This window comes from Columba livia, chromosome 7, assembly GCF_036013475.1.
Source record: "Columba livia isolate bColLiv1 breed racing homer chromosome 7, bColLiv1.pat.W.v2, whole genome shotgun sequence".
In the NCBI taxonomy this organism is placed as follows: Eukaryota; Metazoa; Chordata; class Aves; order Columbiformes; family Columbidae; genus Columba; species Columba livia.
In genome coordinates this window covers 37,773,229-37,800,423 of record NC_088608.1, presented here as the reverse complement: position 1 = coordinate 37,800,423, position 27,195 = coordinate 37,773,229, and the positions used below count along the sequence as shown (strand labels likewise).

General features: G+C 42.8%; 2 long non-coding RNA genes across 2 annotated transcripts; both read right to left on the bottom strand.

Annotated features, from left to right (window-relative positions):
• Window positions 1–1,302: 1,302 nt before the first annotated feature.
• Window positions 1,303–5,151, bottom strand: LOC135579924 (uncharacterized). Its single transcript, XR_010473900.1, has 3 exons — window positions 4,938–5,151; window positions 1,800–1,850; window positions 1,303–1,518 (listed from the first exon to the last, which is right to left on the bottom strand). It is a non-coding gene; the product is annotated as an uncharacterized LOC135579924 (long non-coding RNA).
• A 988-nt stretch (window positions 5,152–6,139) lies between these two features.
• Window positions 6,140–19,818, bottom strand: LOC135579973 (uncharacterized). The gene is made up of 3 exons (XR_010473914.1): window positions 19,667–19,818; window positions 19,253–19,532; window positions 6,140–11,097 (listed from the first exon to the last, which is right to left on the bottom strand). It is a non-coding gene; the product is annotated as an uncharacterized LOC135579973 (long non-coding RNA).
• Between the last annotated feature and the right edge of the window lie 7,377 nt (window positions 19,819–27,195).

Below are 27,195 nucleotides of genomic sequence, written 5' to 3'. Positions count from 1 at the left end.
TGCTTTTCTTGCTGATGTATCTTGGGCAGGGAAGCCCAATTAAAAGGTTAGAGTCAGACTGTGCTGAAGTCTCTGCACATGGGGGGTAAGGCAGGAGAAGCCTCAGCCCATCCTTTACTCCTCATGAGGTTCAAGCACTACTCTGTGTTGGGTGTGGGTGCGTTACCCCCATTTGCTCCTGGAGAAGTTCTCTGGCCGAGTCGGCTGGCACGCTGCTGTGTCTCAGCCAGACATTCAGGCTGGGTACCTGCAAAGCTTACAGAATGGGAACTGAATTTTTCCAGGATACTTGCTGCATATAACCAGGAGCTGTGGTGTGTGAAGCAAGGAACGGTCATACTCACAGGATCAGCATTAGCACAGCTCACCTGGCATCTTCCTTTACCTCTCAAAATTAGGGTTTTTCCCATCCGTAGTTGGAAAAGGAACACAGGTGTTTACACAAAGTGTAACAAGCAATTAGTGTCACCTCAATACTCTTTTCAGAAGGTTTTCATAATAAAGGAGGAAAAAAACAATGATATTTGCACAAACCATGGCTAAAGTGTTTGACACTTTTCAAAGGTGTGTGTTGAAATGCAGAAATATTTTTAACCCCAGATAAGATCTTGAGGAAATGTTTCCTGGGCCTCAGAGCAAATGTAAATCTAAACTGCCAAAACTGTGTCAGCAGATTTCATTACAGTTTACTTAGTTAAGCTGAGAATGAAAACAAGCAGAGTTCTGGGCAAGTTTGTGCTCCTGCAACTCCTTTTAGATCTGATTGCATTTTACAGTGGTTTAGGAGTGACACAGAGGTGGCAAGTTGCTGAATTCTAAATGTCCTTCAGTAGCTGGAACATCCCATTCCTGTGCCTTTCTGTGAGCCACATTACTTATTTGTCACATATGTTGTTAACACAAGGAAATGTATTCAGTGAAGAAATCCAGGCAGCCAGCCATGGACAGACAAATGAAAGTGACCAAAAGCAGGTTGGAGCAGAAAGCAAGGGAGGGAGAAAGGACTCAAATCTGTGCAGTCTCCAAATCCTTTTACTATCAAACACAAAGGCTTTACAGAGTGAAATCCACACTTCCCAATGCAGAAACCACTCTCTACCTGCTCCTGAGCAAGGCTGGGACTGCACTCCTTTCTTGACATTTGACCTCTCTGGCCTGCGCTTTCTCCCTTGAGCTGAGGACAGCAGAGGAACAAGTGAGCATTTGGGTAGGCTGCTTAGCAGAGATGTGAAGAACCTATGGATCCTTCATCAGGGCTCACTGGGGACCCATTTGGGAAGGAATGCGAAAGCTGAAAGCATTGCCAGCGTTATGCTGAGCTGTTGTTCTCTGGAGTCCAGTCTTCAGCCAGGCTGTGAAATCAGAGGACTTGGAACTGAGACAAGGACAAACCCAAATACAAAACAAGGCTTCTGCTGTATCACCACATTTCACCATTGTCTCCGTAGGGCATGTGGACACCACGACAGGTCACTGCCATCTTCATAATCTTAACACAACAATTTTCCTCAGCCTTTTCTGAAGGTAAAAGTAACATTCCGCTATGATAACCAGGGCTAATTTTTTGGCTATCCCAAACAGTATATCCCAACCCCTCACACCTGACAGCTAAGACACAAGGCTATTGCTGTTGGGATGGATTAGCACTGTGGCACCTTCTTCCATCCCAGGTTATTCTCAGTGATTGCCCCAGCCATTGAGAGCCAAATCCTGGCCCTGGTTTCAGAAACTTAAATACCACATGACAGTGTAAACTGGCCTTATACACAAGTAATCTAGCTAAGAACCAGTTGACTTACCAGGCAAGGCAGAAGGTAAAGGACCCAGATCTTTGTTCCATACCCAAAAGGCTGTGAAGCCAGATGAAGTTTTGAGTGAACAAACTCATTCAAGCTTCTCTTACCATTTGTGCTCTTTGGCTATAAAGGAAGCAGTAACAACGTCGACACTTTTCTAGCAAAGAAAGGTCTCAGGAGCCTTGCATGCCGTACCTTGAAATAAGTGGGTCCATACAAACTCTTTGGTATGACTCCCACTGCCTCGCCCCGGGCTTATTCCTTCCGAGAGGAGGCTTCAGGCCACTCCTCTCACTGTATTTGCAGCATTCTGCTTGATCCCTTCTTCCTAACTCAGAGTGAAGCCTTTCCCACACCAAATCATCAGGAAGGTCTTGAGCATTACCCTGTGTGCAGGCACAGCTGACTGCCCTGGGGATGAGGATGGGTTATGTGCCTTTTGCTAGCAGGGAATGGTGCTTCTTGCCTACAGAGGCAACTCATGATTGTGCAGCTTGTTGGGCTCAGCAGCCACAGCTGCTAAACATGGCATGGAGAGGTGCATCCTGTGGTAGCTATGCTAGTGTTCTATTTTTGCCTTTTCTTTTCCTTATATCAGGCAAATATAATATTTCATTATTTGAGATCTGTTGCTTTCATATCTGTCCTCTGAGAAACTGAGATCACTGCAGCCTGGAGACCAGCCAGGTCTCAAGGGAATTACAGTCCTAGACTAATAAATTTTGGTCTGACCTAGAGCAACCATAAATCCTAAATAACCCCTCTTACTTCACTCATGTTATTCTAAGCTCACCATGGTGTTTCTGACTCTGGACATTGTCCATGCCCTCTTTTCCTGAAAGGACAGTTTGATAGAAAGTTTGTGTCTAATAAAGCATTCCTGCTAACCCAAATCTTTCCTGCTAATTCAAAATACAACAAAAAAAAATAGGCTCTTCTACTCTGGAGAAGATGACCAATCTTAATACATTCTGAAAGCCTTTCAACTTCAAAGCAAAAGTCCTCTCATCTTTCCTTTGCTGGCCTGATCTTAACGTCTTTCTCAGAAAACCGATGAAATCAAAGTATAACTCATGATCTCCAGCAGAACTTGATTATGTCCATTTAAAGGCCTATTGCCCAATAAAACAACAATTCAGTGTCACAAAGATTTCTGTTGTTCCCCAGCTCCCACTAACCATAGTAGAAATTGCTGTAATCCAGCAAGAATTAACCACTTCACATCATTAACCTGTTAAACTCTCCATTCTAAACCCACACTGACCTCCTGCATCAGCACAAAAAGCCCAGGCTGCTCCTACATTGCTCACACGTGCTGATTTGTGATTCACACAGACCACTCTGTGGCTTGCACTGTCACCACAGTGCACTTCAGATTCAAAATCAAGACTTGGTCTCCTGCATTCCCACCTATACTGTCATCGCTTGCCCACCAGGGGAGCCCTGCTATTCTCATCGACCTTCTTGAAGGATCATTTGTCACTCCAAGCTCTCTAGCCACCTGGAACATGGAAATACCATTTACATACATTCAGGGCCCAGCTTGACTCTGCTCTTCCTGGCTGCCATAGCAGCCTAATTCATGGGTGGTCACTTCACACAAATTAATAGCTAGATCTTCCTCTCTTTGATGCAGGCTTTCACAAAAGTCCTTATTAGCCAGGAGTCAAGCTCTGGAAAAACACTAGTAACTTTGGGGGATTCCTAGCTCTCTTCCACTACAGAGTGGATTAATTCAGGATTTCAGCCTTAAAATAAACTCCCTGGGAAACTTCAAATGCTGCCTTTCCACACCAAACAGCTTCCAAATCAGTTGTTGGCATAAACAACAGTCAAGCTGCCTTCTCTTCTTGCCAGAAGAACTAGGTCCAATGGGACTTAGCAACCATAATTTTTTCCACCACAGCTTCCAGCTCAAGCCTTCCCACCAACCAACCACCCATTTTTATGTGGGCTCCATCTCTGGTATGATCTCCAAGAACCTCAGTCCCAAGCTCAGGAAGGCAAGGGCGTAGGTCCAGCCCTACTCCGGGACATGGAAGACAGTTCTCAGAAATCCGCAGGAATTCTGTTTGTCTAAATCCAAGCTGAATTTGACCCTTATCAAATTTTAATGCAACTGGCAGAACTCTTACATTACTGCCTTCTTCATTTAGTTCATAGTTCAAGAACTAATATTCTCCATCTATCAGCATTTCACAATGAATTATTTGTTTAGCACCAAAGAAAAGCGATTAAAATATACAACACGGTGAAAAATCACATTCTCATCCTCTGCACTGCTGTATAATTCACGCTGAAGAACAAATGAGATTACAGCTCTGGGACTGTCTCCAGAATGAGTTACATTTGTCCCATTTCCCATTCTTGTTATAATCTTTGTCAAGACAGTAGAATGATATGTCCCATTTGCTGTCCCCTTCACAATATTTGTCACACTGCTGCAATAATGGAGGTGCTGGGTGCCCATATACACATCATGAATTATTTGTTGATGTAAGGAAAGTTTTCTTGCATTCTCTTTGAGTAATCCTTCCCTCACTTTAAATCCAGAAGCAGGTAGTGATCAACATTATTTCTTTTTATTGCTTTTACTATGAGCATTTCTACTCTCAACCTTTTGTTTAGAAGTGGTAGAGGAGGAGCAGCAGAATGGCACATACAGTGTATCACTTTGCTAATTGCAAAGAGGGGATCCAGGTGCTGGCAAACATCAGACCTACTAATATAATATCACCAGCCCTAAAGGGCAAATAATTGCAAGAGATAAATCACTGTTCAATAAACACACCATTAGAACAGCCGTCTACCCCTAAGCAAACAGCTTTTAGAAAACTTATCTTCTTATGCAAGCGTTTGTGCAGGATTGATAGTCATCAACTAACAGCATTCATTAAAGTTATCTTCAAAAATGGATATGCTCTGGTTGCTGCTGAGTAAATGCAAATAGGAAAAGCAAAGGAAAAAAAACAAATGCATGAAAAGTGGTAGCAATGCTTCAAAACTAATGGGAAAAGGAGGAAACAAACATTACCCTGTTTTGCTTGTGCTACTAGGAACACTACACATGGCAGAACACTGAATAGCATCAAGTGAATACCCTGAGGAAGCAGCTCTCTGTTATTTAACTTGAAGGCTTACCTGCTCCTCCTTCATTGGAAACTGAGAGAATAGGCTCACTACTGTCATCTTCAACATATCTTGAGTCCATCTGGGCTGGAAGTTAAGTGGTTTTGAACACTGGGCCATAGTGGGGAAGCCCAGACTCATGGTGCTAGAAAAAAAAAAACCACTCCCCTCCAGAAAGGGACCCACCAAGGCCCCAAGCCAAAGCACTTGCCCTTAAAACTGCTCCCAGGCCCCTCCCACCCCCTGCAGCTGCCCTTAAAACTGCTCCCAGGCCCCTCCCACCCTCTGCAGCTGCCCTTAAAACTGCTCCCAGGCCCCTCCCACCCTCTGCAGCTGCCCTTAAAACTGCTCCCAGGTCTCTCCCAACCCCTGCAACTCAGGGTGACCTGGTGTGATCTGCTGAAAGGAAGTGAGTGGAGGCTGTGGGTAAGGGAAATGAGTCAGAACCAGGGAATGCAAAGCTAAGGGATATCCTAGTCCTCCAACCCCAGGGCTGCTCAGGCACCTTAGTAGTGAGCAGGTGACTATAAGTAGGTGTGTATCACGAGCATTTGCGGTGTGCTCTGCTGCATCTGTCTGTGGTGATCTGTATTTGCTGTGTGAGCTGTAGCTGGATGGGGAGCTGGTTTTGCTGGTAGGCTCAGAGCAGCTGTGTTCTGGCAGTGCTGCTGCTGGTGCCAGCCACGCTGGAGAGGACCCAAATGAGTGTATCAGCACAGGGGAAGGGAAGAAGGCCAGCAGAATCAAACTGGCAGCAGAAGAAAAGCCCCACATTGGGCATTCTGCCTGGGGCAGCAAGACACCACAGGAACCACACAGTCTTTGTGATATATGCTATGTCACAGGGATATAAGAAGAGTGTGTGTGTTCCACCAAAGGTCCGTTTTGTGCAGTTCACTGTCAAACCTAACCTTGATAGGGCTGGTAGCAAGGAGCCAGATCGTACTAGAGGTAGCACAGGCACAGGTCACACAGCAAAACAACCACACAGAAGGAACACAAGAATGTGCTGCTCCCTCAACAGCAGGCAATAATGAAGTGGCCAGCCCAGAAAGCCACTTGGGAAAGGGATAAATGTACCAGCAGAAAGCCTGGTCAAAAGCAGCAGCGAGCCCATTGAGAGAAGACAGTCTCTCTACAAGCATCAATTTGGTAAACCCGCTTCTGAAAAGGGAAATAACAAGTCCTGGTTAGCAAATACATTTGTTCTTCTCCAGTCAAAGAGCCAGGGGGCTCAGTATAATATATATTTCTGTAAACAAGCAATTTATATCATATGACAGCTACAAATTAACAGTAGAGACTCATCCTTCCCCAGAAAGAGCCAGGGTGGCCAGGGCAGCCACAGGTGCAGAATGGGTCGAGGACCTGATTCGACCCAAACACACAGCAACTAAAGTGCTTCTGCTCAGACGTAAATGACCCAGAGGCTCTTTTAGCTCTGTCCTAAACTGGATGTGATGAGCTAGCTGTGCACTTAGAACATCTTTCTTCAGGAGAAAAAATCCTAAATGACAAAGAAATCAAAGTTGGGAGACTGTCATTCATGCCATTCACACAAAAAATGAACTTTTCTCACCACAAAAACAGAAGCAGCAATATGGCAGTCAGCTTTGTATTTAGAAATGAAAGAGTAGCAAGAATGCTGTCAGGTTTTTTCAGAGATTATACATTCTTCATGGATACTTTTTGTATTGCTATTTGAAATCTGCTTTTCCAAATGTGAAATATAGGCGTGAACATTGTGTACTAGTTTAAAAAAAATACATAAAACTGTGACAGTGAACAGATGCCTGGAGAGAATAAGAACAGAGAAAGTATGAGGATACTCCTCCATCCCCCTAATATCACCTTCCCAGTGTGCAGCTATTTTCAGCTTGAGATTTTCTCCCCATCCCAACATTTTCCTTCCCTTAACCGTAAGTTTTCGTTCAGCCTGCTTAGGTGAGAGCAAGTTTATAGTCAGCTGTCAGTGATTTTCAGCAATGATCCAGAAAGATTTCTCATTTTAGACTAAAATGGGATACTTCACAGTGGTTAAACTTACCATGAACTAAATAAAAAACAAACCACAATTCAGGCTGACCAGAGGCAAAATGCCACCTCAGTGTTTGCTCACATGTCCATCAGTCAGCCAGAAAAGTAGGAGAAGGAAAGCAATGATCATAGATCTCTCAATGAGAGCTAATTCTGCATTTGCTGCTGTTTACAAAAGGTGTATAGGCTGAAGTGACTTTCATACACCTTGACAGCAATACAATTTTATATATATATATATATATATATATATAACTATTCACATCTTTATTTTTGGTTATATGTTGCATCCACCTTAATAATTTATTGCCCCTTGTTAACTACATCAGTTGTGTTTATGCAAAAGTGAAAGGTATGAATTCCCAGGAACTGTTGTGGGGTTTCACAATGTACTGCAGAAGGAAAGCAAGAGGTTGCGTAATTATTCTAGCATGACATGTTCATGCATAAAATTAGGCCTTCTCTCCAAGCCCTGTCTATCAATAAACCCTGCAAGTCTATAGGAGAGTTGTTCATAACCTATTCAATTTTACCTATCAGTATGATGTCCAATTATGTGGGAAAGGGTGGAAGAGTTTATGCCACATCTAAACATGACAGACATAACCTTTAAGTACTGGCAAACGCCACGATGTTGCTGGCGGTAGGCATTCTGTACGTGTTTGTGGTTTCCTTTGTACACGGTTCTCCCTTTTTTAATATATATATATAAATAAATGCAAATTGTTCAGTATTTTAAAACCCAGCATTGTCACGTCTCCCAAGGAGCCAGTTTGGAAATGGAAGTTCTATACTACCTACCCTTCCCTAATGCATTTCGTATAATGTTCCTTCCACAGATACTGAAGTAGCATTTCCCTGACCCCTGGTTTCAGCACATGAATATCCAGTTGTAAGTTCAACACTAGGTCCAATCATTGAACACTGCACAAAATGAAAAAGAAGTGAAATCATTTTCTTGCATTGTCCTAAGTGAAACACATCAAAAGCTTCTGCCCCATCTCCAAACGGCAAAGCTCATCTATACCTCACAAGTCTTTTGAAGCAGACCAGCGTGTGTTCCTTCTTAATACCTCCCAGCAGGGAGCACAACAGCAAGTCTAGTTTATCTTAATTATCTCTCTTTATCTCCATAGGAGGAAGAGATTACTGCCAGTGTGTTGCTGGCTGGAACAGAAGAAGCCAAAGTGCACAAGTCATCTCCATTTCTCCATAACTACTCCCACAGCTCAGGTAAGTGCAATGGTAAAATCTAGAGGGAGTAGAGACAGAAAGAATGATATTTCTGTTGCTTTGGGTTACCCATTGTAACTGGAAGTGGATGGTTAGAGTCACAGTGTGTGCAGAAGAGAGAAAAATGTTTCTTTGTGTAAAGGAGGTTGTGTTATGTCCTTGCTTACCATACAGAGAAACAACGAGGAGAAAACTGTCTACAGTCACTAAGACAGCAGGCTCTAGCAAGGACAAAACTCCAAGAAACACAGCCTCTGTATTAATCAGAAAAGAGAGATCCTGGGTATTAAGGATACTTACAATGCTGAGTGACTGTCAGAGTTTCCATTTTATAAGACAGTGTGTATATGGTAGTTCTTTATGCATTAACAAAGTGATCTTCTTGTTGGTTATTGACTCCCTGTGCAGCACGGTACTGCTGCTTTTCTTTTGGCTAGCTTAAGGAGAAAGCATCTTGGGTTTTATGTTCCTGGGAAGGTGCTGTGGCTTTTGGTTTGAAGCCTATGGCCTATTAGAAATTGCAGTTTCATTGCTTTGTGGTAATTTTGGTTGCAGCTCTAATGGTGTCACGGCTGACTGCTTAACTAACGTGCCTGTGCTTTTGGTTCTTCATTATCAGAGAGTCCCATTCTGTCTTCAGCAGGGCATCATAAGCTGCCTTAGGAGTCTGATACACTGCCCAGGGAAGTTAATGGGGACTAGAGCAAGATTCTCATGTCTTTACTAGGCCCTCATTAATGAAGCAAAGATAGGATTGTCATATAAATCTGAGTTCCCATTTTCTCATGTGTTTTGTTCATCTGTTGTGATCTTTCCAAGACTGCCTATCTCTTCATTCTTCATGGCCCTGAGGAACAATCTTTTTGCATCATTTACATCCCGATCACAACTAATAACTCAGCAGTAATTTCCAGAAATATTAATGGAAATATTTAGCATATGAGAGTGTATGGGAATGTAGCAGGAGATTTGGCAAGGAGGTTAGTTAAATGTAAATACACTCAACTGACTTGCACCTTGTCTGTAGGAAAAGCACATAGATCACACTAATTGTTTTACTGACCTGTGTGCTTGATGAGTAGAACCTCTGGGTTAGATAGGCCTGTCAGAAACTCCAGGCACCTTATCACTGTGTCTGAGATTCCTGCTTTGTTGTGAGAAAGAGCAGGAGGCTGTGCCTGCCTGAAGCCTTGAAATACAGGTGAGCTCAGTGGGCCAAGTGATCTTCCAGAGGGCTGAACTGACCAGCGCCTGCGTCCCCGCTGGTGTCACCTCTGTCTGCCACTTCAGAGATCCCCCAGTAGAGAGGTAACTAAAATAAAACTTGCACTTTGCAATGCATTCGTGGCCTTTGGCTCTTCTTGCGACGTGCCTGCGTATGTGCACACAGAGAGTTGGCAGAAGTACCTTGCAGAGGTAAAACAGACAATTCTAAGTCTGCTGGTTCATACCAACGACTTAGCTCTGACTGACCTTATATCTGCTCCACGTGCTGAATAAACATAAACACCACAAAATTACTGCCTTACTGGCCTAGCTTAGATTGTTATTATGATTCTTTCTCTGTTGATTATTTTGCATGAGAAACTAAAACTCAGTTGAATTGCCTTTTGCTGCATATTCCAGGTGATTAATTGCTACTGAGAAATAATTTTTCTTTGACATTAAGAGTTGGATTATGCTGAACAGCTCAGTCCACCAGATCAGCTTTGGGGATTGTGGCATTTTGCAAGTGTCTGTTGTACAGTGGGTTATGGACAGGGCTTTTTGTCCTCAGTCTTTTATAGTGGTGCAGACAGCAGACCAGGTCATCACTAAGAACAAGGTTCTGAGCCTGAGATTCCAGTTTAAAGGGAAAATGTAAGTTGATCATAAAGCTAAATAAATGTTGATGTTGGTGTGTAGCCTCTCCTTTATCCTTGTGCAGGGAAGGCTGGATTTACAGGACTGAAGTCAGCAGGAAATCCTTTCAAGCAGCTTTGAAAATTTTAGCCAAGAATCCTTTTCTAGCAGACTTTTGGCAGCATGTGCGCACCCTTCTGGTTTCCTTTTTGATGAGGATCATGCTATCCACATAGTGAAGGATTAAAAAGCAAGATACCAGTAATAATAATATATTCATTTCAAAAGCTGGCAGGTTTTCTTCCTCCAAATCAGGAAGTGCCTTTGAGCCAGCTGGACAGACTGAGTAATGGCTATCGATGCTGTTTTCTGAGACAGAAGTCATTTCATAACCTCTTTCAAGTGTAAATCTTTATCTCTTTGAAACATGATCTATATCTTCTGGCTGTCTATAAAAAAATCTGTGGCCCAGTAAGGTTCTGATTCTGTCGGGGCCTTCGGGACAATGCAGCTGGTAAATCCAAGTGATGATGAAGGTGGTGAATGTTTCAATAAACTGTAAAACTCCTACTGTTGTCATGTAGCCATCAAGTGAAATGGTTGCCTGTTTCACTGTTCTGGGGATCCCACAACAGTCTGATGAACTGAAATCTTATTCTGAGGCCCATGTTTGAAGTTCCAGCTTTACAGACCTCCAGGACTAGTGACCCAGGGTCTGAGCATGGCATTTATGTCAGAAACCATGGGGAGATTTCATAGCAGCAACAGTAATGAGACCTTGTGGCTAGAAAAACAGCCATATCCAAAATACTTATCCACCTGCACTTTACCAGTGATGGTTCAAACAAACTACTGACTTGCTGAGCTTTTCTCCTGTGAAAAATGTAAAATCACGGTGGAGAAGAGTGAATCAAACATGTGTGGTACTTGAAGAAATGGAATAAAGGTAGCGTATATACACTTCTGTTCCATAAACCTTGACTGATGCAGTAATCTGTGCTTGGTGAATGGTAGAAAAGGAAAGACTCCATTTTGTACTGTACTTGTGCAACTCTTCATTCTGTAAAAGACAAAACATGCCTCACTTGTGTTCTCGATCATGCGTAAAACTGTTAAGACAACTGTTTACTTTGTGCTCTGTTTTAGTTGCTGACAGTCCTTTATTATAGATATTACAACAAGGTTATTTTATTTTTTACTATAACCAGAGCTAGATAAATCCACCTAGACACAACCATCAAAAGTCATTTCCGTAGTCTACTCCTCTGTAAATGAGATGGGATAAAACCCACAAAACCAGGGGAAAAAATTATCCACGTTGTGCAGTTCTTACTTTCTCTCCCACCCAAAGCCTGTTTTCTTCCGTAATGGCATTTCCAAATAGCTGAATGTTTTCATTCTTTCCAGCTAGATTTTCCTAAGTAATTAGAATTCTGAGGAAGCACTACATTAAAAACAAATAAAAAATAGAGTGAGCATTTCAACTCCAAGCAGTCTTTGTGCTTTCACGGCTCCCATCCAAAGGCAATTATGTAAAACAACAGCACCTCAGCACCATTACCAACAGCCACCTAAAGGAATGAATTGCACCTACTCAAAGCTGAAAACATTTTCAAGAGATTTGATTATTTTCTTACTTTCTCACCTCAAGCATGCTTTGTACCTTACTTCACTCCAAAATTCCTTGGGTGTTATTCATCTAGAACATATGGAGCACTATATAAATCCAAGTTGTTGCTGATTTTACTTAAAAGTCAGGTTTTATTTTCTGTTTTTACTTCTGCCTGTTTACACTCCTTGAAACATCTTTTGCGTTGCCCCAGATGTCGCTTCTCACAGTGCTTCATCTTTTGTACATGTTAATCTTGCTGCTTCAGTACTTGTGACTTTTTCCTTCACACAGCGATGGAAAGAAATGCAATGCCAAAAACTAATTGTCAAAGAAAATGGCAAAATGATTTAAGTATATGCCTTTAAATTCAGTATCAATTAAGTTTAATGGTCAAAATCCTTTCATCGATTTATGAAACTGTGTAGATCATGATTTCTAAAGGAAGAAGTGACTCTGAGACAGCTCTATCTAATACAGAGATTTCTCTTTATTTTACAGCCTACTGTCTTAACTTTAACATACCGTGGAAATAATTTGTAGCCTTTTGTTCTCATATTGGGTTTTCAATGATCTTGGTCAAGAATTCCAAGTGTGCTGATAACAACTGCTGGCAAAGCATGTTCCCTGTGCTGCAGTTGGCTATAAGACAGAATAATCGAAACATGATTTACACTCCGATATGGCACCACTGGGCTGTCTAGAATATCCATCAGAGTTATATCCTGAAATCCCAGTGAGCTGTTAAATACTGGCCAAAGTTACGGTGGTCTTCTAGCATGTTTTATTTAACAATTGAGATGGCCAGCAGGCTGTACTCATTTCCAGAAAGAGTTCTTCACAAGGAAGTGATCTTAATTAAGATGTATAACATTTCACATGTGAACAACATGTATCTTTGCATAAATATTGATGCTGGTTCACGTGCGTACTCGTTAAACTTCTTAAATGAAAAATTGTTAAAATGAAAGGCCTAAGTGTTTTTTATCACTCTCAAGGAAGCTCACACAGTGGTTTGGGTCTTCCCATCTCTTGGTGATTAGTGTGAAAGCGTTAAATACAAGGGTAAGAGGAAATTATGATTTTCTGCCTTACGTGGTTGTGGGTACTCATTCAGTTTGAACACTCTAGGTGGTGACTTCAGCTGGCTCCAAATTCCCTCAGGTAGTTGCTTGTTCATCACGAAGCTTATAACCTTACTAGTTTTGAGACAGTGACTTACAAACTATTCCCTTTCAATTAATTTTTTACAGCAATCAGTTGGAGGAAATCTCTTTGACTTAAGCACATGATCAGAGAGCTCCTAAAGTCCAAGAGTCACTGAAGTGAAGGGGAAATGAGGAAACAAGAGTAGGAAGCAAAGAGTAGAGGGCACAATGGGGATAAAAATAGGATTAGGGCAACTATAAGCAGAAGAATAAAACTTGGCCGTGTGGCAGAGACGGGTTTTTTTGGAAAGCAAATGATTAATATAGTGCCAGCCAGCAATCTGAATTCCTCTTGGCATCATGGAAGGGAATAAATTTGTAGATACACATATATATTTAAAGGAGGAAATATGTACTACATTCTAAAGCATGTGCATTTCTATTAACTGAGCCCACAGTATGTGGAGGTGGGTGGGAAGAGGCAAAAATACTGAAACTTCAGGTCTCAGTCCTCTTGGGAAACTTCCACTCATTAACCACCACCCATATTGACCTTGGATCTCTTCAGCTTGTCTTGGTGTTTAGACTTGCTCCTGCTGCTGAGGTCAATGGCAAGACCATCATTGTGCCCAAAAGCACCAGAATTGCCAATAGTCTCTCTGGAATCATTCAACATGGATATCAATAGAGCTGTGCTGTTGTCTGCCTACAGTAAAGTCCAAATTTTTCATATCAGGATGAGGATTATAGCAAAGAACTATGGAAAAGAACAGAGTCATGCCCCCTGCCATTCAGCAGCACTGTATTGAGAGGACCGCAAGCAGTTAATTGTTAGTAAATAACAAAAAGAGAGGTGCCATGTGACTCTGGGGAACTTCAGAAAGCTCAGTAAGGTCCTGCATCAATATATTAATATGTTCAGCAGTACGTGTTGCTGCAGGTTGTGTTTGCCTCTTGTCCCTGTTGGAAGAACTGTTGCGTGCAATGCTGTTAAGATACTGGAGAGCTCCATCAAGGAAAAGAGCAGCTCCTTGGCTTAAAAAACTCTAAGAGGCATTAAGAAAAGCTTCTTGGTTCTGCACAAACATAGCAGCATTAAATTATAACCCGAGCTTTTTACCAGGCTCACTCAAGTACAGCAAATACCAGCTGGAGGGTAAGGAGGGATTTGCTTTCCAAACAGCTAGGAGAGGCATTTATTTCACTAAATTAAACAAATATCAGCCTGTTTATCACAGTAGAAGTCAGATGGACATTGTGAGCTGTGGCTTGTGCTGTGGGCTGTTAAGGACTTGGCATCCAAGTGGGGAGATCAGGAGAGAATAGTCTCTGGACCTCAGAGAAATAAAGACTGGAATACAGGGAGAGAATGCTTTAAGAGGAAAAAGACTCTCTGCAACACACTTCGGAAAGTCCGAGGAAGGGCTGCGCAGCCTGGCCAGAAGTGGGCAGGTGTCATTCCTGATGTATTTTGGACTCCCTTCAGCCCCAGTGGTATCTAAATTTCCAGAGATGCGGCTTTTCTTCCCTGCAATATACTGGCTTAGTCCTGGTTATTGAGAGCTGCCCAATGCCTGAGGAAAGGGACAGAAACAGTTCCGCTGCGGGCAGGCTGGGAGGCAACACAATGAGGAGAAAGGTTTCCCTTGGCTTGTTGTCTCCAACTGATTTCAGCAAGGCTGGTTCCTCATGCCCTCCCAAACTCTTTTGCCCTGTATTCTTACGTTCCCTGCTTCCCTGTACTAACACATGCTTTTTCTGGAATTTAAGGCCTTCTTTCATTATTTAAGTATATCTGTCCTTCCTGATAAGGCAGACAGCCTTGAAAATCCAAACCAGAACACACATACCACCAGAACAAGATAAACTTTCTGATTAAGGAATTATTGCTCTAAGCTTGTAGAAACCTTCGCCGAGGTTTGCAGGAAGTCTCCGGTGAGGCCAGCATTTTAGTACTGCTCTTGAATCCCAGCCTGGTGGTTTTTCTGAGAAGCATCATTTTGCTGGTAGCATTAATGCCTGTGTGGTTGCAGAAGAAAAACAGGAGTGAACTGGCCAATGCTACTGCCAGTACACACACACAGCGTTCAAAAAAGAAATTAACTTACCTAACAATAACCTAGAAAATCTGATTTTTTATTTGTTCCAATGGTGAGAGGCATTTCCTTTGTCTCAATCTACTTCTCAGCAGGAGCCCCACGCTGATGAAGTATCAGCAAATTGTCGGCTCCCACTGAGAGAGCCACCCGCACTGCTTGCTGATTGGAGAGATGGAAACCACAATAGTTTCAAAAACTGTTGGCTTTTAAAATTCAAGGGAAAAAAAATCCCCTTGTGGAAGGTATTTCCAAAATAGAAGAACTCCTGAAGGTGAGGCCATGAAAATTATCTTGGGAGAGACTGAAGAAGACAAAGGGGACTAGGTAGTGTAGCAAGGAGCGAGGTGACAAAAATTTAAGAAAGTCACCCTTAGTGGTGCAAAGGACTTCATTCTAGGACACATTTTAGGTCAGCTGAACTCTCGGTAATTCTGTGGCAGAGCAAGGTGAGGCTGCTGTTGGGGTTCATCTCACAAAGGGATTCTGAAAATGGGTATCTACACTTACCTTGGTCAGGATGAAACTGCAAAATCTATGCAGGCCTGGTAGCACCACTTATTATTAGAACTGAACAGCTCTCATCATGGCAAAACTGTATTTCATTTGCTTTTTTAACCATTCCAGAGAGAGCAAAGGAAATTCTCATAGAAATTGTTCAGCAGAGATCTCCTCAGCTAAATGGGGACAATGCCAAGCTGTTGTTTTACACAGATGAACACAAGTGTGTTAATTTTTGTGAGGTCCACAGCAGCTAAAGTCAGGAATGTGACAAGAATGTCCATAATAAGATGAGTAATCCTACCTTAGGCATAAAGTGAATAGTGTTCAGTAAATAAACCTCGGACCACACAAACAGAGAGAAGGAAGGAAAACATTGAACAGCTTCTCCTGCAGTGGGTCTTGTTTGGCCCCTGCACTGGGGAGGGATAATGATATATGCTTGTGTAATTAGATAACGCACGCCCACAGGAGCATTAATAAGGTCACACTGTTCTGACATCTCCTACCTCTGTGTTTGAGTTTGCACTCTTAGCGTTGTGGTGTTTTTCAAGGGATTGTTTTTAGCTTTTGTGTTAGTTTAACAGAACATAAATGGTATTCCTGTTCTAACACCAACCAACCATTTGCTTCCACCTCTTGCCAACTGCATTGGAGCTCTCTCTTCCCACCAGTGCAGGATCCCTCTTAGGTCTTAGATCGTGATCAACTCTCTTCAGCATCAGCTTATGGAGAATGAACAACAATAATTAAGTATTTTCCGTTTCTTTCTGCCACTTTCCTGAAAAACAACAATAAAGCTGAGCAGTCACAGAAAATCTCAAAATCAAGTTTTACCCTTTTCTGTGGGGATACTCAAACCAGGACTGGTGTGTGAAGGCAATGGAGTGGGAAGGGGTTGGTTTGTGCAGGCATGGAGAGTGTTCGTGTACGCTACCATGGAGTTCTTTTGTATAGAATACGATTGAAAGTTCACATATACTGACAAAGCAGTTTAATTGTGTATCTGCTGGGCACTCTCCTGTTGTTTTTCTGGTTTTTAGCCCCATTAACCCTCTTCTGAACGCACCTGAACCCTGTATCTGGGAGCCTCCCAAGACAGGTTTCCATAGTAAATTCAGGCCAGATATTTTCCTGTCTCTCTACAGTAATTTTTCTCCCACCATTCTTCTCACCTCATGTGCAAACCCTACTGGGAAAGTCCTGCAGAAGTTAAGAGAGATGAAGCCCATGCGAGTCTACAGAAGTATAACAATCTTCTGGAATTGAAATAGAGTGCTGTCTTCTGCAACATTTTCAAGCCATCCTACTAGATTATATTATTTCACAAAGATGTTAATTGTATTCTATTCTATAGGATGTTTGAAATACATGGAAAGGTTATCATTTTCTCTTAAATCCTACAGGGCTTTACCACAGACAACGACATCACAGACTGTATAATGCAGTCACCACATCAAGTATGCCCATGTCTCTTTTGTTAGGTGTCTTTTTTATTTTTTGTATGAATTATTTATTACTCATTAATACCAAGGGAAGTGAATTGTACTCCTGAACATGACCAAGAGAATGACAGAGGCAACGTGGCAATAATTACAGGAGTGTGCAAGTTCTCTCAATGCCTGTAAAAATGATTTAGTTGGTCACAAGAGGAGAAAAAGGGTTTTGTAGGAAGCTCAAATATCCTGGTGATGAGTGCTATATAAATACCATAACAGAGTATGTAAACCTCATTTTGTGTACTGATAAAGGGAGCAATACACAAACAGCATGATAGTCTTTGACATCTTGACATCTACTCTTAGATGCTGAAGAGCGCCAGGGTGTGATCCCCCTGCAGAATATTTGAGCATCACCCTGTAGGTAGGACCCTACCATTTACTTTGCTTTTTCAGTTCTCAGAGAGCTTCAGTCTGTCTTGGGTACTGCTAGAATACTTGAACCTAATGGATTTTCCTATGTCAGGGGTACAATGCACTCAGCACACCCATCATAATTACATCTTGACCTTTTCTGGTAGGTAACCCCAGCAGGCTAGCATCAAGGAATTTAGTAGTGGACTCTCTCCTTTTAAGATAACCCAGTGTCTTCATTTCCCTTCTGTAAGCGGTTTTACATTTTTTGGCCCTACCTTTGTATGGCTGTTAGTATAATTAGTTGCTAAAATAAGTCATTCTCACGAATGCAGGAGTAAAACGGAGCAGTAGAAAATCGGTGCATCTTGGGGAGCTGTCACTGAAGAGAGGATGTGGCTGATCATCTGAGTGACATGAACAGACAAAAGGGTTATGGGGGTTATTTTCCAGAGACAAAGAGCAAATGTCTTTGCACTCTGAATAGCGCTTGTTTTAGACTAAAGAAAGCAAAGACAGAGAGCGAAGGGGAGTTTGAACCAAGGAGGTGGAGCTATGAAGCAATCGCAGTTGACTTTTTGTGGGGCTCATAGGGGAGTCTTCCCACTTTGCCCGTGTCATGATTAGCTCTCCATTACAATACACCAACAGATATCAGCAGAGAGCTACTGGTGCTACTGGCAGCAATGGGAAGTGGAAAAATGCAGAGAGAGCCATGCGTGTAAGTGCACGTGTGTGCACAGATGATTTGAGCTGTGACAGTGACTGCCATGGACTTAGCTCCCCGAAGACTGGCTGCAGGTTCACTTCAAGCTTTAATGGCACAATATGTAAAAAACCTGCAAACCACAGGCGCATATTTACATATTTAGCCTGTACCATTAAAGGAAGGAACAACCAGTGTCAGCAGCAGAAATGGGGAGAGGGGAGGCTGGAAGATTCTGTCGGTAATGCTGTAACATCCCAAGCAGCCACAGAGAAAAAACAAGGGTGCTATTCCCCCCCTACAGTCCTGCGCTCTTGTCTGCACAGGCACTGTCTGATCTTGAAATAGTTTTAAAATGTGTCATGCACAGATTCAGTGAAGAAATTGCTGGTGTGGCTTCAATGGGAGCCCAGTTCCTATTGTATACAATACTGTGTAGGTCTGCCACTGGGGGCAGAGGAAATTAATGCCTCGATTAGCCATTAACATGATGTTCTGACTTCTTTAGCTAACAACAGAACCAAGGTGGACTTACATACTTTCTTCCAGGGTTTGTTTCGAGATCCAGTATCCCTTAGCTCTGAAAGCAGAATAGTCACAGTTTTCTTTGTCTCTACATAAATAAAACATTCCTATTGAAAAACTTGAATTACAAAGTGAAGTTCTAATAGGATCTTGGCACATATATATATATTTAGTCATGTAAGGAAGTATTTTCCTTTGCAGGGGTGGTAATAAAAGAAATTTCTTCTCCCTTTTGCCTCCACCCCTGAACTGAGTCTGTTGTGTTTTCAATTCCAGTTGCAATGACAAAGTACAGAAAATTTGAGATAAAATCCATTTTGCCATAATCCAAGCTTTTTTCTGACCAGTGACACTTACAAATATTTGAGACTTTGTCTCTATCCAAACTGCAAACATCGGTGAGGGTCAGCTTTTTCCAGTACTCAAAACCTGATCATAAGACCTCCCTAAAAATCATGAGGTCACTGTTAAAAATGCAGATGTTTAAGAGTAATACAGACTTATGGTTCTCTTCTTTAGGTTTATAATTTTTCAGTTCTGTTGGATGACAGGTTTTCAGGCTTTCCTACCGCAACAAAAGGAACAGACAGCATTTTTTACAGAGAAAGCTAAGAATCTCTCAGACCCAGAGTCTGGAGCTTAAAGAAAACAATCACCAAATATGGCAAGAAACCATGAACTAGAGATGTTGAAACACTATTATTATTATTATCTGCTCTCATCTTGTCTTTCCCAACAGGCTTCACACCAAACAGAGAACAGAGAAAATGCTCTCACCTAAGACAGGATGAATAAGCTGGTTGCATTTTCAGAAGTGCCAGGCACCCGCAGCTCTGATAGCAGTGGGAGATGCAGGTGCTCTGAGAATGAAATCCAGTTGTCAGGTTTTTTCTGCTGTTGACTTGCCTTCTTGTTCTCTCTTCAGGCAGGACACAGTCCTGTTGCTTTTCTGTGTAAAAACAATGGAGACTTGAGGCCTTTCCCTGCCGACTTGATCTATGCGCTTAGACGGGGTCATTCAGCCTCTTGGGCGAGACATAAACTGTGCACTCTGTGTCTGAAAGACAGAGATCTGGCTTCAACATGTGTTTTACTTTTCCCAGTTTATTTCCCACAGAAACCAGGGAGCGGGATGGTGTGTGTGCCCATGTCCTGCCCCACAGCACAGGACGGGGGCTGGAGAGACCTTACCTTGTCCTTTGCTAGACCTGCCCTGTTAATATATCCTCCGTAGTTTCACAACTTGCAAACACTTGTGAACTAGCAAAAGCTGAAAAGAAACATGGATTTCTCTCCCTGCTGGTCTTGCATTGATTGCAATTAAGGAGGAGGAACTGAGCTTGTATGAGTGTATATCCCCCCCAGTCCAGATGAGTTCTTGCTATTTGATTTTTTTTTTCTCTGTCACTTCTCTCTGCTTGTTAAAGGTGCCAATTGTATAATTTTGCGCTGCGATGTGAGAACGCTATTCACACCCGTGGTAAAGATGTTCCATTTCATTGGGCTGTGCAGCTTTTAATTTCAAGTTAATACAGTATAGAGGTTTTATGTCCAATGCTCTAAATGCCACAGCATGTTGATGAAAAGAAATTACATTGATGAAACAGTTAGGCAGTGATTAATATGATCCATAACTCAGAGCGATGTAACAGCCCCAGCTTTCTATCCTACACAAAATGATGTCCAATTACTTGCTATTGATCAGATATTGCATTGCACCAAATGGGACGCCAGCATCAATTCATTTCATCATATTGAATTTCAGCCAATATCAATGGATATTTGGCACATGTTTTGCTGAAACATTTGTCTGCCATCACAGAGCTGATGAAAAGGTTGGCAGGTTTTGTTTGTGAAAGAGGTGGAGAGGGGGTAGGGAAGAAAAAGAAAAGTAATGTGCGAATCCTGCTTGTGAATTTGTCCTCATATCTGGCACGGACAGGACAGGACAGGAGTGGCTCCCTGCATGGGCACATTTGTTTCACACAAGTGGCTGCATGCCCCTTTCAGACACGTGAACGTTCTGTGCCGCTCACTGCTTATTTTTTATTGATAATCAAGTGAATAATTAAAGCCCAACAGCTACGTAAAAACCACATAAATCATCTTCAATATGTGAGTAATGCACCTCTGCTCAGGCATAGCTCCCATTATAAATGGTGGCCTAGAAATCCGTGATTCATACCGGTGTGTATCGCTTCCTCACGCTGTGTTTGTCTGTAGGAGATGTGGGTGGGAAATGAGCACAGGGAAATGGGATAGAGGTAAATTAAGTGGTCTTAAGATGTCTCTTTCAGCCCATTTTCCCATGAAATGGTCGTCTTGGTTTTATGTCTCTTTTTGGCTGTTGATGTGCTATTTTCCCAGCTGACACACCATTAGTTCTGAGCTTGCCTTCTCCTTATTGTAATACTTTTTTTGTTCCCGCTCTTGTTGGTTCACTTACACCATTTGTTCCACTCTCATTTGAAAGCAAAGCCCTCGCACCGTGCCCATCCCTATTAGCCTGTCTGGCTGAGATGAGCGCTCGTGTGACTGCCACATGGAGCACTGCTAGGCCAAATGTAACAACATCTGCCACGCATTCAGCAACTTCCTTGTGGATTCCTCGCACTCTATTTTCACTTCCAGCTCCGAGCAGGAGTGAGATGTGTTCTGCTGCCTCTCACATGCCAAAGTGCTGGGGATGTGCCATTCTTCCACTGCAAAATGGGTGAGTTTTCGGAGACAGTTGCATTAAGCCAAGCACTAGAATAAAGGTGGAGATGAGCTGTCCACAGCTTATTTCTGTGGACCCTCAAGGTACCTTTTGCTGTAGAACTTCTTTCCAGATCCTTGAAAAAGACAGTAGCTGCAAAATTACCAATTATAGAGCTGTAGCTCTACAAATGTTCAGTTTTATGTGCTTGAACGGTCCCTGGGGCTGCTTGAGGGTATAAAATTAACAATACACGGAGGTTTTTATAGGCTCCAGCTTTCTACCTTGCAGAGCAGATGACATCTCTGGAAGCTTTGTGGAACGTTATATTTGCAAAGAATCCCATTAGTTATTCTAATTATTTGTTTACCGAGCACTGGCAGCATAGTTAGCGTGGTGCAGATGTTGAGAAATGGCCGTATTTTCCAAGAACTTTGTGACTTCAGTGCAGAGTGACCCCAGAATCATAGAATCATAGAATGCTAGGGATTTGAGGCAGGACAGCCTACCTGACCTTGTTTCTTGAGAATCTCATTGGCTTTCCTGATGGTATCATTTTCTCTTCAAGATCCTCTGCTCAATTCCATGGTAAACTACTGTAATGCTTGTAGCAAGATTAGCACGGATGATAGTGCACGGGCATTCTTTGTGCTTTGAAAGTCTTAGGGCACATCAGCTTGATCATGTTACTCAAGCTTGAGATAAAGTATAAAGAGAAAAAAAATGGCTGAGATCACAAAAAAAAAGTAGATTAAATAAACAAAAGTTTGAATTTCATTTCTTTCCATGAGCATTTATGTTTTTCACAGTCAGTTCTGGTGTATAACAATAGTTAATTGCTAAGAAGGGAATAATAACCACAGCTGTCCACTCAGTATTGAACTTCTAACAACCAAAATATTTTCCATCCTTACCCTCTTTCAGAATATTTTTTTCCAAATGTAATTTCAAGTCTATGAGCAAATTATAACTCAGCATGTGTCTGGAGGGAGAAACAATCTGCAATATTTCAGTGGATAAAGGGTTTAAAGGACAATTCCCCTGGCAATGCTTCACTCAGAGATGGGTTTTCAGAGGAACATTCCTCATCACGTCCCCAAAATCAGAGTGCTTTGCAGTGTTTCAGAATAGGCACACACAAAACTGAGCTATCCCCAACCTGGAGACATTTCTGATTTGGTAGGTTTATATACCTATTACTTGAAAAGTAACCCCTCTCTTTTGAATCGAATACCCAACACAGCATTAAGTTCCACAATTATGAATGACCTGCACAATTTCGTTATGATACTTGAATATTCAGCTCTCTGCATTGGACATTTAAGAACCTAAACATTTCAAAATGCTTTCTACTACTTTCGCTTATAGAGAGTTTGTATCTGTGATGTGAGATGGTCAGCTTTGGTCAAAAAGAAGAGGAAATCTGACTTTTTCTGCAGTAATTCTGTTTGGCTTATGACTGCTTTTACATTTTTGTTTTATCCCAGGAATGTGTGGGGTTTTTTTAATCTCTGTTGGCAGCAGACAGGTGAAAGAATGAAGGGGAATAAATACAACTACTGATTACTCTTATCAAACTTCCAAAAACGAAATCTAAACCTTGAAAAGTTGGTTAGCCTGATGCAAATCCTCCTGCAAATTTCAAAAAACAACTTCAAACAAATTCACATCTAGAACTTTTAACATCTTCACTCTTTTCCACCTTTAGGTTCGGTTTCACTTGCGGTTGTTTAAATGAGCAAATACACAAGACAAACACTGGAAAATACCCAGGTACTGCATATTGCAATGTTGAAGCTTCATCTTCGTCTTTGCTTGGTTAAAGTGATGTTCACATCTTGCCCATGAGAAGCCGTTGTAGGTGATTGTCTAACACGCTGCGCAACATATGGTGAGGGCTGTTCCCAGAGCTTAAGGGGAAGGGATGAAGCTCAAGGAAAACATAGCATGATATTGCACAGGGGAAAAAGGAAAAAAAATAAAGTTTAAATGAAATTTCCTCTGTTTCAGTTTGTGCCCATTGCCTCTGGGAAGAGTCAAGATCTATATTCTGCACTGCCTGCCTCCCTCAGGAGTTTATACATTAATAAGGTCCCACTGAGCCTCTCTTCTCCAGGCTAAATATTCCCAGCTCTCTCAGCCACTCCTTGTATAGTAGATGCTCTGATTTCTCTGCCGTCTTTTTGTCCTTTTGTTGGACTTGGACCAGCATGTCTGTGTGTCTCTGAACTGGGCACAGCTGTGGTCTCCCCAGTGCTGAGGAGAAGAGAAGGGTCCCCTCCCTCCGGCTACCAGAGATGATCTTCCTAATGTTAACCAGCATCTGGTTTTCAAATTAGATCTCTTTGCTACTTGTTTTCAGGCTTTCTTCCATAACTATGGAAGCTTTGCTGGTTCCTGGCTTCTCTCTGCACTCCAGGCTTTCCCTACAGAAAGTCCAGAGTCTTTGCTTTGCCTCCCCACGTATTTGAGCCTGTGGTGCTTGCTCTAGGCTGGCCTAAGGGAACCTGAGAGGAGAGTTTGGCCTTAAGCCCCAGGTGGAAACCTGTACATGTGTGTCACGAAGAAGCTGAAGGGAAGATGGATGTTGCGATGTCTTCATCACTTAATATAGGGAAATATTCAAATAAGGAAGTGATATGGAAGAGGAGAGGAGGGAAAACTTAGGAAACAAAAATATTTAGCCAACATATGATCCATTGTGGCAAGACACTTCGCAATTTCAAGAGGCTTTCCAATATTTTTAAAAATGCAGTAATAGGCTTAAGCAAAGCAAGGCACGAGGGCAGGCATCATGTGATGTCTATGATAAGAGAAATGTGTAATTGAGTTGGAGAGGAGCTGAAGCCTCTCCCTGCACATACAGTGAAATTACATTCCTTTTCACTTGGATACCCCCTCCAAGCACACTAATCCATGGATCTGGAGAAGGATAATCTACTGACATCCTGTTTCCTGGGAATTTTGGTTTTTTTCCCTGGATGAGCCAGTTTCTTCACTGAGAGGTGTAGGTGTTAACTCTTTCATGGCTAAATGGACCTCAAGGATTAAAGATGAGTTAGTTCACAAGCAATCAGCAAGCCTGCGCTTCCTCCTGTCTTCCTGGTGACATTAATAGGTTCCCCAAGCTAAGGAGAACATTGAAGGTGTTAGAGCTTAGATCACCACTGAAATTAAGAGTTAGATAGAGGAACAGGCTCTCAAAATTAGCTGAAGTAAAAAGAGAGGAGTAAGCTAAAATATTTTGACTGTGATCCATGTTCAGATCTATTCCCTGGAGGTCAAATACAGAATTCTGGGCAAAGCCCAATTCTAATATAGTTATTCCTCGCTCTTACAAGATGAATGCATTTCTTTTTCCAACCACAAATGCCTTGAAGCTAGGATAAAAAAGGCCATTGTGCTTTGCTAGTGCTCACTCCTCCTGGTGCTGACAGAGCCCCATTGTTCTCCCCAAGAGGAGGAGGAGGAGGAAGGCTGGGAGCAAAGTGTGGCCAGCACAGCCTTACAGGGAGCTTTGCAGGTTGTTTGCATCCAGTCACTTCTTCACAAGCCACAAATTTTGCAATTGCTGTTGTAGTGGACAGAGTTGGGACAGTAGCTGTGTGTGCACAAGGTTTCCCCCGCAGTGCATCTCTGCAGGAAGAAAGGTGTGTTTAAAGGGAGGAAAACAGCAAAGAGGGTGTTGGGGAGGGAAGATGTGGTGGAGGCTTTTGTTACAAGTACAGAGGGCACTGGCTGGTCCGACCTTCAGGCTCTGTTCATCCTCAGCCACACTGGTCCCCAGTTTGATCCAGCTGCACGTGTGATGGACACAGTCATCCCCACCAGGGAAAAAGAATGTTTGTAAATAGGACTTCTCTTTTGGCCTCTACCTCTAGCACTGCTGGGTTAATTTTGTGTAGAGGGACAGTCTCCAGGATCCTAATTACTCATTAAAATCTCATGTAGCAAGTGTCTCCCCAAGGGAAAGTAGCATTTTTCTAACTCTCTTCCGGTACAAACACATGCACACACCTCCTGTTTTGTTAATGGCTGGCTGGGTGTTCCCCTTGTCAGTTGACCCTGGTCACCAGATAAAAGGGAATGTCAGATGGGAATTAATGAGTCTGCTTCCTTCCACTGAACCCAGGCAGAGCAATTCCAGTAATGGTTTGCAAAATGGTTGTTATTTTAATTTGTAAAACAAGAACATTGACTTGCATTGCAAAGGGCCTGTATGCCCCCCTGTTGAGGTTGTACTTCTCCCTTCCATGTCAGAGTGGCCTCAGCCCCAGTATGGACCATGGTAACAGGACAAGCTGTGCCCCAGTTTCCTGCACACCCACCTCCTGGCACCCTGTGCAGAGGCTGTTCCAGGTCTTCCCTGTCACTAGTTGGTTCGTAGTCCCTGTCCCATCTCTCAGCAGAGCTGTCCTGCCTCCAGACATCGCAGGGCCAAACCCATGTTTTCTCTCCAGCTCTTGGATCACAACTTTCTGATGAATCACCTTCTGGCCCTGGAGATTCTCCCAGTTTCAGTTCACACCACATCCAGCTTGAGGTCCCTTGTCCAGAGAAATGGTCTTCTCGCTCCTGGAGATCTCCTGCCTTGAAGGCCAATCAGTTTGCTCAGAGTGCAGATAAAAGCCATGAAACATGCAAGCAGTGATGCTTCACCTAGCATTTGGAGTCATCAGGACTCAAAAGAAGGGGCAAATGGGGGAAAACAGCAAGCTGTGTTTGTGGAGTCTTTTTCTTTGCCCCAGCCCTCTTCTGTGTGCCTGCTTTCTCCTGGCCAGGGAGTGAATGGACAGGCTGCAGTTTCAATGTTCAATGTCTATCCCATGACTTGATGCTATACTAGCTCTTGCTGGGGGAGTGGCTTGAAATTCTTGCCAGCCCAGAGCCACTGGTGCTGCTCATTTTAAATGAAGTGCATCATTTCCCAGCGTGCTTGCATGATGGCTTTTTGTCCCACGCAGCTCACTGCTCATTCCCCACCTCCAGCCCTGCACAGGAGAGACACACACATCGCTTTGCTTAATGTAAAACCCTAGCTAGAGAAATTACTGTCAGAGCAGGCAGATGGACACAAGAAAGCATTTGCTGCTCTTTGCTACTCTGTCTGGCTCAGGAGGGCAGAGGCAGCTGTTGATGCAAAGAATGAGACAGATTTTCTTTATTATTCCATCAGGGCAGGAGACAGAGAAGCACTTGACATGAGAGAGCGTCCCTTGAGGTGGCCAAGGCCTGGCTGGGCTGTCACTGTTGTGTTTTCCATGAGGATGCCTGTGGCCTTGCTGAGGCAGCGTCCCCAGCGAGCAAGGAAACGCAGAGCAGTAATGGGGTCGGTGGCTGCCGTAGCAGTTGATGAAGTAATGGGCTTAGCCTGCTATTTCCTTCCTCATCATTTCCATGCTCATTTGTTAAGGTGGACGGCAACGTGTCAATTTGCCTCTGGTCACTATGGGGTTTCTTGTATTCCGAGAGTGGCTGTGTCCAGCAGCATCTGGAAAAGCACAGTGGCTGCCGCTGTGATTCTTTATCTTTACGTGACAGTTCACAGGAAAAGGAGCTGGGGTCAGGAACCTAACATCAGTTATGTCCACTGCAAAAATCAGCATTGAAATCAAAGGAGCCGCACCAGATTTCCACTGCTTATCTGAGATCAAAATACGGACATTCCTTCCAAATAAAAAATATCAGGCCCTCTTTCTGGTAAGCCAGCCAGCTCGTTAAAATTGCATAAACACATTGCGATCCCAACGTATCCCGGTAGTTGTTGATTTTCTTTCCCTGTGGCCATGGCTGGATGTCACCTCTGAGGGGCAGTGTCTGTGTGTGCATCGCCCAACATGCTGCTGAGATCATCCTGCAGTGGCAAGTTGTTTTCCTGGCTGAGAACCAAGACATAATATATATAAAGTTGCTTTAAGGACAAGAATAACAAGCACGCTGCATAAATAATGTAAAGCAAGAAGAAAGTCCAGCGTTGTTTAGAATATTTTATGAGGAATTTATTGCTGTTAATTGAAGGGGA